The sequence below is a fragment of the Staurois parvus genome, unplaced genomic scaffold (assembly GCF_062004578.1).
Source record: "Staurois parvus isolate SC_StPar_1 unplaced genomic scaffold, SC_StPar_1.0 ptg000392l, whole genome shotgun sequence".
In the NCBI taxonomy this organism is placed as follows: Eukaryota; Metazoa; Chordata; class Amphibia; order Anura; family Ranidae; genus Staurois; species Staurois parvus.
In genome coordinates, this window is record NW_028318188.1 from 5,954,334 (window position 1) to 5,969,227 (window position 14,894).

A 14,894-nucleotide genomic window follows, 5' to 3' on the forward strand; every position below is an offset into this window, starting at 1 on the left:
AGTTATGGAAGGTCAGGAGAACCCAGTGAAAGTTCTGGAGAACATCAAAACTATTGCAAGCACCTTTTTCCTGCACACTTCACAGCAAGATTTCTCCTGAATGGCGGCAAACTTGCCTCTGATACTTTTAGGGGGTGTTTAAATGACCCTGTCATGACATAAAATTTAGAATAATGCTGATCTATGTGTAGTTCTCTGACATGGCATGGCACAAGAACCAGCTTCCCTTTGGATGTACTTTGTTTTATAGGGTTTAGTTGTAAAAAAAAAAAAAAAACGTCACAGGCAATATGACATCGAAACAAGAGATGTAACATAATGGAAACATTTTATTTATTGCAGCTGAAGTTGATGCATCAAAAAACAGACAGTGAACTAGCACTAGTGAAAACAATGGCTAACCCTTGTACGTGTGTTTACATATGATACAAAGCATAGGCGTGAATGAGCCCTTCCATTTTCTGATTAGGGCTCCCCTGACATCCAGTTAACCATAGTGGTGAATAAAGAACAACTGTATGCCACCAACATAAAAAGCTGCAAAACACTGACTGCAGTGCAGCAAATCGCTTTAAACAATGATCAGCTAGTGACAATGGATAGAGAATTGGTGTCAACTGCTTAGTTAGCAATTGCTGCGAAAAATTACCTAAACCTAATATTACAATTTATTTATAAATGAAACCTGCAAACTGACAAGCTTTATTCACGCAGAAAACAACACCAATGCTCTTGAAACACAAAGTGTGGCACATCTGTCAAACTGACAATGAGCCCTTACAATGAGACCAAGCAGAGGGGAAGAGCCAGGAGTCAAGTTTGCTATGCAGAGTGGACATTCTACCTTGCAATTAAAGAACCAGAGAGTGGTTGTAAAAAACAGACTGTGTTGGCAACTCTAGATTAGACATCCATGACAGGCCACCTGTCACATACACCAAAAAGACCAAGCATAAGATACAGGGCTATTAAAAGCGGTTTGAGGATTTAAAGCAGAATGTGAAAATCCCATACTGAGACAAATACTGGAGTTGATGTCCTCCTCTTGAAAATGCTGGTTGCCTGGCTTTCTCTAGCTTAAATATATTTTAGGAATCATTAACCCAGCACAAGTATGCAGCATGAAATCATATAACCTGATCTCCATACTTGTCTGGGGAAAAGACTCGGAGTAGACACCAGAGGATCCGCAAGTTAGCAAGGCAACTAACATTTTCAAAACAAAGAGGTCAGTAATTACAATCTTGCATTTCTCTCATAATGGTCTTACCTTAAAAGGTATCACTTTCAAATGTTCAAGAGTTGTGGTTGCAGTTTGTAATGTCATAGTTCATCGATCTCCCTATGTTCATGAATTCATTCACTTAGATTGTGTCTAGGGGCAGACATTTTCTTGTTCCAGGTCACACAGAATCCAATGCATGTTTGGCCTCTGTGTTGCATCACAAATGTGGGAGTGATTATGTAATAAAAACATATGGTGATCTGTCAAAAGGAGATGTATAGCTAAATCTATTTTGGCCCTATGTCTCCTACGGATCACAAGAGTGCAGCGCGTTCTTCACGCCTGTGACCCGTTTTCAGCCGACAGTGGACTTAAACCCGCTGTTGGCAGATGTCACTCAGCTGGTTCAGCCTCTGAAAAGATCCAGACTTTAAAGTGCCTTATCAGCACCTAGCTCAGAGAGCTGCTCCTGCCCCCTCCACAGCTCGGCGCTCCACTAACCGCTGGAGGGACAGAGCAGAGAGCCGGTGATTAACAGTCACAGCTCTCTGCTCAGAGCGGACCCGAGAACTGAGCGATCAGCAGTGTTTGATCTCTCAGTTCTTGCTGTAAAGCCGGTGGGGGACAGATGAGAAATCCACCTAGATAAGTATAAGGTTTCGTTTTTTTTCAAACGCTCATTCTTCTCCTTTAACCACTTGATCTCCACCTTTTTAAGTACAGGGCCTAGAGAATAAAATAGTAGGTTTTTAAAAAAAATTTATGTCACATGATATTTGGGCAGTGGTGTTTCAAATGCAATTTTTGGGAATAAATACTTTTTTGAATTATAATGCAAAAAAAAAAAAAATTACTTACATATAAAAGATATGTCGAGTAAATAGATACCAAACATGTCATGCTTTAAATTTGCGCACATGCTGTAAATTTTACTATTTATAGTTGACACTTTAAACATTTTTTTTTTTTTGTTTACACTGTTGCTTTATTTATATTTATTGCTCTCAAAAGAAATGTAAACATCCCTTGTGACAGCAACAGATATGTGACAGGTACTCTTTATGAAGGGATTTGGGGTCCAAATCCCTCATTTGCCCTTAAAATAATCTGAAACACCAAGATCGGTGTTTTTAAATGCTTTACATTTTGAAAAAACGGCACCATTTAGTGCAGAGAAAACTGGAAGTGGTGTCAGAACATCAATTCTGGTTAACTACAGCAGACAGCTGATCAAAGCTTTACATTTTAAAAAAAAAACAGCACCATTTAGCTCAGAGAAAACTGGAAGTGGTGTCAGAAGAGCCTGAGAGAGCAGTGGGGAGGGGGCGGCTAGCGATGTAAGGGTAACGTTGCTGGTCTGCAAGTGGTTAATTGCTCTCCCTGTTGGTGTCTGTGTCAGATCTAATCATTGTGTAGCTCTCACCTGTACCAGCAGTAGATGGAGAGAAACCAAGAAACCAGGAATTGTGAGATATATATAGTTTCATTACAGAAAATGTCAGTTCTTACACTACAATAGTGACACGTTAACCTGTACAGTGCCAATCGGAATGCCTTATGTCTGAACACAAACAGAAACTGCTGATGCCAGAATGTGAAAATTTTCTCCTCTATAGGCTGTGTGTACTGGGCAAGACAATGACACCATGGAGCTACATGATCATAAGGGGCAGATAGGAAGGGTTATACTGTCTTTAATGGTACTGAAAGATATATGAGAGCGGCCAATGCTCATTCTTTGGCTATTCTGCTGATGGAGTCACCAGAGTGAACCGGGTATACAGATGAAACAATTGAACAGCCAGAGAAAAGTCAGCAGGTGGTTTACCATTTATAACCCTTGGAAGGTTTGTCTGAGGGAGATTTCCCTTCACTTTCTGTGTGTAGACTGAACAGGAAATAGAAGATCGTCTGATGAATGGGATACTCACATTAGAGAGTTGTCCACGTGTCCCCATTGGAAGATTTCCCCCCTATTCCTGATTTGGTGGCAAAGTCTAACTTTAGGCATACTTTCACTTGTGGTGACATTGCTGATCAGGACAATTAGAGCAATTGAACCCCCCTAATGGGGACACAGACAGCAATGCAGATCTGGCAGCGGTTCTAACCCCTCTATCCCACTGTAGAAAGGAACGGTGCCTCTGGTTATCCTGTACTCCTCCTTCTCTGGATGGGATCGGTCAGACTGACGTGTGGATATGTCACCATACACAGATCATCTGACCTCTCCACTGCCCTCTTACCGTTCTCCTCCGGCCTCTCCGTCCGCTGTCTTCCTCCCCCTCTCACCGCCGGGCAGTCACGCCGCCAGAATCGGCACTGCGGGCCACCATCTTGCCACCTGACGCATTTCCGGGAAAGTCGCATCCACTTGACGTCATGAAAGAGCCGGCTCAGGTTTGAAGGATTATTTTGGGGTTGGATGCTGGTTACCAGCCCGTCTGCTGCCTGACCTGTGTGCCGAAAAATCTTCAACCGGAATTACCAGAAAACCGTTGCAGCCTCGTCTCCTTTGCCCGGTTCCAGGAAAAGTCGCACCGGATGTGACGTCAGACAATAACAACAATAGGAATCTGCAGAGGTGAGTGACAGCAGAGAATGGCCGGATAGCCGGCCGGTGTTTGGGGTGTAGAATGATTGGTGGGGGAGAGCCACAATGCCGGGCTGTATGTATAGGAAGAGTGTGTGTTCTGTTCAGGGTTCATGTAGAGGGTGCTGGGAGGAGGGCATGGTAATTAATGGGATTCCATGACCCCCTCCAACCTTTTCATGTACCCCAGCACAGACCCCTTGGTGCATAAGGCAGCCTATTCACTTGAATTGCAAAAAACGCGCCAAAAAAGCTCCTGTACCATTTCATAACACATTTAGTGTTTTTCTGTGCATTTTGCATGCAGCTGCTTGCCAGGTTTGGCACACCATTAGGAATTAATAACACCAGAAGTGCGACTCCTGCTTTGGCCATTCCCAGAATGCACAGATGTGAATACAGCCAACTCCGTACACAAATATGTTCATTTCAATATGTACCTTGCTAGCCTTAAACTGTATCAATCCACTTTGTGAGCACCAATTGCCATGGAAAACCCAGATCTTACCATGTAAAGGTAGCATAGACATCATCACTGTGCTGTACATAGGCTGTGTATAGCTGTGAGAGGGGTCCAGCAGGCTCCACCTACTACAGACTGCCTCTAGAAAAGTACAGGAGTGGGCGGAGACCAGACCAGTCATCCTCCACAAGGAGAGAAAGCAGCAGTGACTGGTCTTTATTACAAGAAGCTCCTTCACAGTGTTAAAGTTTCACACTGGAAGGAAAATACACATAAAGAAATCCCCGTGCTACTCACCTAACCTTATCCTCAGCACTATATAAAATCCCCACATTACTAAATCCTTACAAAGTGCAAGTTGCTAGAAGCCGCTACCACTAATATGTATAGTCACAACACATTGAAAATACTTATGTGTGGGGAAAAAAAGTCCATGCTCCTAAAAGACTTTAGAGTAGAAAATATACAAAAATGCACAAATACAATCATAAAATACAGTTCGGTCCATTTATATTTGGACACAGGCACAGTTTTCATACTTTTGGCTCTGTATGTCACCAGAATAAATTAAAACAAAACAATCCAAATGAATATGAAGTGCAGACTTTCAGCTTTAATTCAAGGGGTTGAACATAAATATCAATTACAAATTTTAGGAACTGCAACCATTTTTATACACAGTCCCTCCATTTTCAGGGGCTCAAATGTAATTGGACAAATTAATATAATCATAAATAAAATGTTCATTTTTAATATTTTGTTGAGAATCCTTTACTGGCAATGAAGTCTGGAACCCATGGACATTACCAAAGACTGGGTTTCCTCCTTTCTGATGCTTTGCCAGACTCTAACTGCACCTGACTTCAGTTGTTCTTTGTTTGTGGGTCTTTCTGCCTTTAGTTTTGCCTTCAGCAAGTGAAATGCATGCTCAATTGGGTTCAGATCAGGTGATTGACTCAGCCATTGCAGAATATTCCACTTCTTTTCCTTCAAAAGCTCCAGTGCTGCTTTTGCAGTGTGTTTTGGATCACTGTCCATCTGTATTGTGAAGTGCTGTCCAATCAACTTTGCTGCATTTGGCTGAATCTGGGCTGACAGTATATCTCTAAACAGTGCAGAATTCATCCGGCTGCTTCTGTCACATCATCAATAAACACCAATGACCCAGTGGCACAGGAAGCCATGCATGCCCATGATATCACCATGCTGCCTCCACCGTGTTTTACAGATGACATTGTGTGCTTTGGATCATGAGCTGTTCCAAGCCCTCTCCACAATTTTTTCTTCCCATCATTCTGGTACAGATTAATCTTAGTTTCATCCGTCCAAAGAATGCTTTTCTAGAACTAGTCTGGCTTTTTTAGATGTTTTTTGGCAAAGTCTAATCTGGCTTTTCTGTTCTTCAGGTTTATGAATGGTTTGCACCTTTTGTGGTGAACCCTCTGTATTTGCTCTCCTGAAGTCGTCTCTTGATTGTAGACTTTGACAATGATACGCCCACCTTTTGGAGAGTGTCCTTCACTTGTCTGAATGTTGTGTTTCTTTACCATAGAGATTATCCTGCGATCGTCCACCACTGTTGTTTTCCGTGGATGTCCATGCCTTTTTATGTTGCTGAGCTCACCAGTGCGTTCTTCTTTCCTCAGAATGTACCAAACTGTTGATTTGGCCACACCTAATGTTGCTGCTATCTCTCTGATGCATTTGTTTTGTTTTTGAAGCCTTACAATGGTCTGTTTCACTTGCATGGACAGCTCCTTTGAACGCATGATGTAGGTTCACAGCAATAGATTCCAAATGCAAATATCACCCTTAGAATCAACTCCAGACCTTTTACCTGCTTAATTGGTGAAGAAATAACAAAGGAGTAGCCCACACCTGGCCATGAAACAGGGGGGATGGCTACTCTTAAGAGCTGTAATTCCTAAACCCTTCCTCCAATTTGGATGTACATACCCTCAAATTAAACCTGAGAGTGTGCACTTTCAGCCCATATCAATTATATAACTATAGCTTGAAAATGTTTTGGTAAATACCTGAAAAAAACTAAAATTGTGCCTGTGTCCAAATATATATGGACCTAACTGTATATCATATAAAAACATCACTCAATATCAATGTGATGTGTTTGCAAATGTTGTTTATACGATATATTTGATGATTGCATTTGCACTTTTTTTGTATACTTTTAACTTTTTAGTCTGTTGGGAGCTCTTTTCACATAAAAGTTTCACACTGGATTACTACACAGATGCGCAATAAATATGCAAAGCACACCAAGCATGTTAAATTACCAAAGCCAAATAGGCTGTTCACTTTGCAAGGGAATTTTCTCCAGAGCTTATTGAATGTGGTGTAATTTGACTTTGCAAGAAATACCCACTGACATAACATGCAAGGAATATAAAAATAACAGTATTTTTGCTTGCACATGATTGGATGATGGAAGTCAATAGAGCTTCACCTCATTCACTAGGCACTAGGGCAGGGATCCACAAATCCTAGGTCACCATGGTGTCTAGAAATTGTGTCCTGGCACCTGGGATTTTGTCAGCCCCTGTCCGCTGTCAGGCACCGGGAAGTCGCCTCACTGGTCCAGGGCCCAAACTTCCAAATGAGGAGCAGTCAGGCTCTACCTCCCTTTTATACCCATAGCAGTTCAATAACAGCCAGATCCCCATCTCCCTCACAGCAAACACCCCCACCCTGCTCTGTCTCGAACATTTCCGGCTCCAGGTTCCTAGCTCCCAGACGGGGTCTTCTCAGGGGTCACGCACGCACGACTTATCCTCAGTATTCCCCCACTATGAGGCGGCCAACAGAGTCTGTGGAAGTAACGTCACACAGAGAAATGCCAAAGCCTGCCCATGTGGCTGTGAGCAGAGAGGGGAAGGATTTGTACATTCCATCATTTGACTATGAAGACAGTGACCTGGAGAAGGGATACACAGTAGGGGAGAGACAGCACTCAGGTGCTGTGTGTATGGAGTCTTATATAGATGTATAGTACAGAGGAGACGGGGGGTGTCCTGTAATATGCAGTGTGAGGGGCTCAGTCCTGTCAGGTAACCAGCTCTGTATCCATGGACCCCTAACTGTGTGATGTCTTCATCTACAGGTGCTGGGAGGGATAAGGAGAGCCCACAGAGTTCCTTCCATCCGCCCAGAGCTAACCGGAACCTCTTGTCAAGCCTCACGATCCAATTCGTGGCATGAAACTGACAATGAGCCAAAACAAAACCAAATCGGTAACTGCTGCCAACATCCCTGTAAATAGTACAAAAAAGATACAACCAGAAGGTCAGAAAAGCCCATGGGACTTTAAGGGCAGAGAAGTATAAGACATACAATATGTTTAAAAGACCAATAGTCAATCTTTATAATAACAAGCAGTGGCCAAATGGCTAGTAGAGCAAGATAAAGCATAGTATGATACACCAATTAAATGAACCAACATATACCCAAATGGTTTATGGATACACCAATGTAGATACATGTCTTGATTAGCAGTGGTGTATTCTTCCCATAGCTCCCAACATGTTTCGGATGAAGTTCCTTCCTCAGGGAAAATTACTGGTATAGTTGTACTACAATACAATACGGTCATATGAATAATATATATAATCAAAATAACAATATATATTCCAAGTTGTAAACAAATATAAAACACGACAAAACAGTGTATGCAAATGCATCCATGGATAAGAAAACTTACAATTATTGCGTGTATCAGTGTTTCAATGTAGACATCCAGAAGAAAAAATAGTAAGACCACGATCAAACAGAGGGTTTTCAGATAATGGTATCCACACCTCCAACTTTCAGAAGGCCACTGCAAGGATCCCAATGAGGCACCACCCATAGGAGAGGCCATTCTATATAGAATACATACAGTCAGGTCCATAAATATTGGGACATCGACACAATTCTAACATTTTTGGCTCTATATACCACCACAATGGATTTGAAATGAAACAAACAGGATGTGCTTTAACTGCAGACTGTCAGCTTTAATTTGAGGGTATTTACATCCAAATCAGGTGAACGGTGTAGGAATTACAACAGTTTGCATATGTGCCTCCCACTTGTTAAGGGACCAAAAGTAATGGGACAGAATAATAATCATAAATCAAACTTTCACTTTTTAATACTTGGTTGCAAATCCTTTGCAGTCAATTACAGCCTGAAGTCTGGAACGCATAGACATCACGAGACGCTGGGTTTCATCCCTGGTGATGCTCTGCCAGGCCTCTACTGCAACTGTCTTCAGTTCCTGCTTGTTCTTGGGGCATTTTCCCTTCAGTTTTGTCTTCAGCAAGTGAAATGCATGCTCAATCGGATTCAGGTCAGGTGATTGACTTGGCCATTGCATAACATTCCACTTCTTTCCCTTAAAAAACTCTTTGGTTGCTTTTGCAGTATGCTTTGGGTCATTGTCCATCTGCACTGTGAAGCGGCATCCAATGAGTTGTGAAGCATTTGGCTGAATATGAGCAGATAATATTGCCCGAAACACTTCAGAATTCATCCTGCTGCTTTTGTCAGCAGTCACATCATCAATAAATACAAGAGAACCAGTTCCATTGGCAGCCATACATGCCCACGCCATGACACTACCACCACCATGCTTCACTGATGAGGTGGTATGCTTAGGATCATGAGCAGTTCCTTTCCTTCTCCATACTCTTCTCTTCCCATCACTCTGGTACAAGTTGATCTTGGTCTCATCTGTCCATAGGATGTTGTTCCAGAACTGTGAAGGCTTTTTTAGATGTCGTTTGGCAAACTCTAATCTGGCCTTCCTGTTTTTGAGGCTCACCAATGGTTTACATCTTGTGGTAAACCCTCTGTATTCACTCTGGTGAAGTCTTCTCTTGATTGTTGACTTTGACACACGTACACCTACCTCCTGGAGAGTGTTCTTGATCTGGCCAACTGTTGTGAAGGGTGTTTTCTTCACCAGGGAAAGAATTCTTTGGTCATCCACCACAGTTGTTTTCCGTGGTCTTCCGGGTCTTTTGGTGTTGCTGAGCTCACCGGTGCGTTCCTTCTTTTTAAGAATGTTCCAAACAGTTGTTTTGGCCATGCCTAATGTTTTTGCTATCTCTCTGATGGGTTTGTTTTGTTTTTTCAGCCTAATGATAGCTTGCTTCACTGATAGTGACAGCTCTTTGGATCTCATCTTGAGAGTTGACAGCAACAGATTCCAAATGCAAATAGCACACTTGAAATGAACTCTGGACCTTTTATCTGCTCATTGTAATTGGGATAATGAGGGAATAACACACACCTGGCCATGGAACAGCTGAGAAGCTAATTGTCCCATTACTTTTGGTCCCTTAACAAGTGGGAGGCACATATGCAAACTGTTGTAATTCCTACACCGTTCACCTGATTTGGATGTAAATACCCTCAAATTAAAGCTGACAGTCTGCAGTTAAAGCACATCTTGTTTGTTTCATTTCAAATCCATTGTGGTGGTGTATAGAGCCAAAAATGTTAGAATTGTGTCGATGTCCCAATATTTATGGACCTGACTGTAAATCAACTACAGTTTGGCTCACTAGCAAGTGAATACATACGGCATAATAAGGGCCCAAGGTTAACAGTGGTTAAAAGTAATAGTGATAAGGTATTAATGTTACAGCACAATAAGTCCAAAAAAGTGTAGCATAACACTGACACCTACAAATCACGTAATAAATAACATGCCAAATGGGTGTCAGCAAAAAAATGTGAGCAGATATCTATATAACTTGCGAGCCAAGTTGTATCCACCAAATATCAGCCCCCCAAGAATGCTAAAAATGGACACAATATGTCCCAAGTATAATTGGATCGCAAACACTCAACACACAACTACCACTGTGTCCATAAAGTTAATTTTTCATATTGTGTTGCGCTCCTATTAAGAATCTCTACTCTACTACTAATTCCTTAATATACCCAAAGTAGACAATGTGTAATCGAGTGATTACAAAAATATATAAAAATGAAAAAACGAAAAAAACATGTGTATACAGTGATTCAAAAGAAATCTAAATATAATAAACACTAGTGTAAAGAATATCTGAATGTAAAAATGATTCTCCTAAAGAATACGTGATACAATAATCTGTACGTGAAAATAAAAATAAATAAATCAACCAATATTACACCATAATTTGTGAATAATCAAAAAATGTAAAATATATATAAATAAAATATATAATAAATATATATATACTGCAAATAAATGAATAAATAATTTGTGATAATAATGTCCTTTAAATTCAGTGACTTTGTGCTTGATTAAATCTTGATTTGGTGACTTATTGTGAATCCGTGACTCGGTGTGAATCCTCTAATTAGTGAAGATGTATGCTCACCTCCTTATCAGCCTGCAATTAGGCTATATACACTTGTGGTTCACCTCCTATGGAACCTGCTTAGATGGAATTCCTCCTTTATAGACTGTGAAATGTGGATATCCTTTATCCTTAATTAGCCCATTAGGGATTGATCACTCTTTGCGAAACTCCAATCCCCTTATGGTCTCCTCTCCATGCGTTTCTCCATATGTGGGGACAAATTACCAAACATAGTGTTTTATCCTTATAAAAGATTTCCGCTTTATTGCTTCCAGAAGGTACACTCACATTTGTTGTATGAAGTATAAGACAATTTGTATAGCACGAGTGGTCCGCCAGCCGTTGAGTCATGCACCCGCCGTCTGTCAAACAATCCGGCTTTCTCCGAGTGACATTCCAGCCCCACCCCTACGCGTTACGCCACTGGTCACGTGGCTTCATCAGGGGGTTGTGATAGGTTAGTCACTCTTCCTTTGCCGGCTTAAATAGCACAGCCGCGCCATTTTGTTGTCTATCCAAAGGGAGCAGCCATGTTTTTGGGGGCACTTACATAGCTATAATATTATTGCCTATTGATACATATGTTTATCTTACTGCTATGTCTACCCGGAGAAATACATTGTAACATGACTCTGCGGCTTGACAGGATACAAAACGATCTTTTTGACATATAACAATCATGACTACTTCTACTTCTTACAAATTAAATTTTTGATTAAATGCATACAATTTTCTCTCAACCATAATTATTTCTGGTATAAAGGAGAGTATTACTTACAAGTAAGGGGCGTGGCGATGGGTGCCCGTTTCGCACCCAGCATTGCCAACCTATATATGGCGAAATGGGAGGAGGAAGTAATATTTAATGATATCAGTAGTAATATAATTAAATATGGCCGATTTATTGATGATATCATACTATTATGGAGAGGAGATGTTCCATCATTGATTAATTATTACCAGAATTTGAATCAGAACACTAAAAATATTACATTAAGCTGGAATATTAACGAGAAAGAGATAAATTTTCTAGACCTCAAACTAATAAACACAGGGGACGGTATAATAACAACAAATTATTTTAAGAAAACAGATCGCAATTCATATATTCCTGTCAACAGTTGTCACCACAGACCATGGATTAAGAATGTCCCTAGGGGACAGTTCTTAAGACTGCGACGCAATTGCACCAATGTAGAAGACTATAGAGAGCAGAGCAAAGTACTGACCCAAAGGTTTGTGGATAAAGGGTATAAGAGAGAAACTATATTAGAAGAAAGTAGGAGAATAGAAGTTATAGATAGAACAACACTATTAGAAAAGAAAATACAACATAAAGCAGATAAATAAGATATATCGATAATATTACCTTATAACAAACAACACAGAGATATACAGAAAATTATATCCAAGCATTGGAACATACTGAAATTAGATAAGACCCTAAAACCCATTATTAAAGATAAGCCCAGGTTTATTTACATAAGGGCATCTAATGTTCGAGATCGAGTAGTGAAAAACGTATTAGAACCTCCCCGGAAATCCACTAGTACTTTGAGTTTTTTCAATGAGACAGGGTTTTATAGATGTGGTCGATGCTATAGCTGTAGAAGAACGCATGGGAATCCAAGACGTAGACAATCATTTATCAACCCCAAAAATGGGAAACAATATGAGATCGACCAATTTATTACATGTGATAGTAAGGGTGTAGTATACGCCCTAAAATGCCCATGTAATTATTTATATATAGGACGCACAAAAAGAAGTCTCAAAGAACGTGTGAAAGAACATATACACAATATTAATATAGGCTACAAATATCACCATTTATCAGTACATTTTAAAAAATATCACAATCAGGACGCAGAGAAAGTAGAATTTTGGGGTATTACTAAACATAATCCACATTGGAGGGGAGATAACTTAGTGCGAGAAATAAGTAAAAAAGAGTCATTTTGGATTTATGAGTTGGGTAGTTTAGCACCAGGGGGGTTAAATAAGGAATTCGATTTATCATGCTTTATTAGTGATGTTTAGATTCTAGCATGGTTTATGAGTTATCATTCACACATGATTTCTTTGCCGTGACCTGGGTATGTATGTGTGGTGAATGTGGGGTGATTAATAGTACATTGGGACCGACTCGTCTCTCATTTGCCACACAAATACACATCTATATGTTGGATGGATTGTGTATTTATAGGGATACTTTAATACAGGCAATAATTACAATAGAGGAGGACTTACATTTTTATTGCAAATTACACATTTTTGATGTATGGTTAGAGGTAGACTCCGTGCCCATTCATTAAGGTGTGATGGGAGATTAATATCCATGTGGGAGTAACCGTGCATTTATTATTTTTTATTTTATATTTTTTTATATATATATATATTATTTATATATATATATTTTATATATTTTTTATAGTTCATAGGCATGGTAGATTCCATATATGGTATATAAGAGATATATTTTTTATTCTTTATTGTTTGTATAAAATATTTTTTGCATGAAATTTTCCTATTTTTATTTATGATTGTTATATGTCAAAAAGATCGTTTTGTATCCTGTCAAGCCGCAGAGTCATGTTACAATGTATTTCTCCGGGTAGACATAGCAGTAAGATAAACATATGTATCAATAGGCAATAATATTATAGCTATGTAAGTGCCCCCAAAAACATGGCTGCTCCCTTTGGATAGACAACAAAATGGCGCGGCTGTGCTATTTAAGCCGGCAAAGGAAGAGTGACTAACCTATCACAACCCCCTGATGAAGCCACGTGACCAGTGGCGTAACGCGTAGGGGTGGGGCTGGAATGTCACTCGGAGAAAGCCGGATTGTTTGACAGACGGCGGGTGCATGACTCAACGGCTGGCGGACCACTCATGCTATACAAATTGTCTTATACTTCATACAACAAATGTGAGTGTACCTTCTGGAAGCAATAAAGCGGAAATCTTTTATAAGGATAAAACACTATGTTTGGTAATTTGTCCCCACATATGGAGAAACGCATGGAGAGGAGACCATAAGGGGATTGGAGTTTCGCAAAGAGTGATCAATCCCTAATGGGCTAATTAAGGATAAAGGATATCCACATTTCACAGTCTATAAAGGAGGAATTCCATCTAAGCAGGTTCCATAGGAGGTGAACCACAAGTGTATATAGCCTAATTGCAGGCTGATAAGGAGGTGAGCATACATCTTCACTAATTAGAGGATTCACACCGAGTCACGGATTCACATTAAGTCACCAAATCAAGATTTAATCAAGCACAAAGTCACTGAATTTAAAGGACATTATTATCACAAATTATTTATTCATTTATTTGCAGTATATATATATTTATTATATATTTTATTTATATATATTTTACATTTTTTGATTATTCACAAATTATGGTGTAATATTGGTTGATTTATTTATTTTTATTTTCACGTACAGATTATTGTATCACGTATTCTTTAGGAGAATCATTTTTACATTCAGATATTCTTTACACTAGTGTTTATTATATTTAGATTTCTTTTGAATCACTGTATACACATGTTTTTTTCGTTTTTTCATTTTTATATATTTTTGTAATCACTCGATTACACATTGTCTACTTTGGGTATATTAAGGAATTAGTAGTAGAGTAGAGATTCTTAATAGGAGCGCAACACAATATGAAAAATTAGCAAAAAAATGTGTCTATTCAATTCATGGCATGCACTGTCCTTGGCACCTCATACTTGTAGATCTCCTTCCGTTTGTCATACAGGGACATGGCGGACAGCACACACGCTCAACACCGTAACACAAACATGAGTCGCCCTAGGAATGCGACCAATCATGCACAAAAGACGCGAGTGCTACGGCTTGAATGGCTTCAGGGCTTGACCAATCAACAGCAAGGGGGCAGGCCACCAACCATAAACATTCTGAGGAATGAAGAAAATGTGAAATGGCTACATGACTTACGTCCCCATGCTCTCATTGTTATGCTGTCTAGGGTACAGAGGGCCATGCTCCAGGCCCATTTCATGCCTCATTGTGGACGTGAGGTAAAAAGAGGTGGGAACGGCAACGGAATCTAGGCTGCTCAGTCTAAAATGCCTGGGCCTATATTTTGTTCCAGTCCGGGTCTGGCACCAGGCATGAGCTATTCCTATTGCCTGACATCCCAGACATACAGTTCCAGGTGCCAGGCAGCTGATTTAAACTGGCTCCTAACTTTTTTAGCTGGCTCCTAGCTCAAAGCAAATTTGTC

General features: G+C 40.0%; 2 protein-coding genes across 4 annotated transcripts in view; one reads left to right on the forward strand and one right to left on the reverse strand.

The window, feature by feature from the left end:
* The window catches only part of UTP15 (UTP15 small subunit processome component), a 33,123-nt gene extending 29,506 nt beyond the window's left edge, over positions 1–3,617 (reverse strand). Inside the window, exon 1 of the mRNA XM_089686176.1 lies at positions 3,472–3,617. The gene's annotated coding sequence lies outside the window, so the exon portion shown is untranslated. The remainder of the gene's footprint in view (positions 1–3,471) is intronic.
* The window catches only part of ANKRA2 (ankyrin repeat family A member 2), a 32,088-nt gene continuing 20,810 nt past the window's right edge, over positions 3,617–14,894 (forward strand). The window contains exons 1-2 of one of the 3 annotated variants that reach the window (XM_089686179.1): positions 3,617–3,809; positions 7,400–7,581. The gene's annotated coding sequence lies outside the window, so the exon portion shown is untranslated. The remainder of the gene's footprint in view (positions 3,810–7,399; positions 7,582–14,894) is intronic. The other 2 variants (XM_089686177.1, XM_089686178.1) reach the window with 2 other exon arrangements.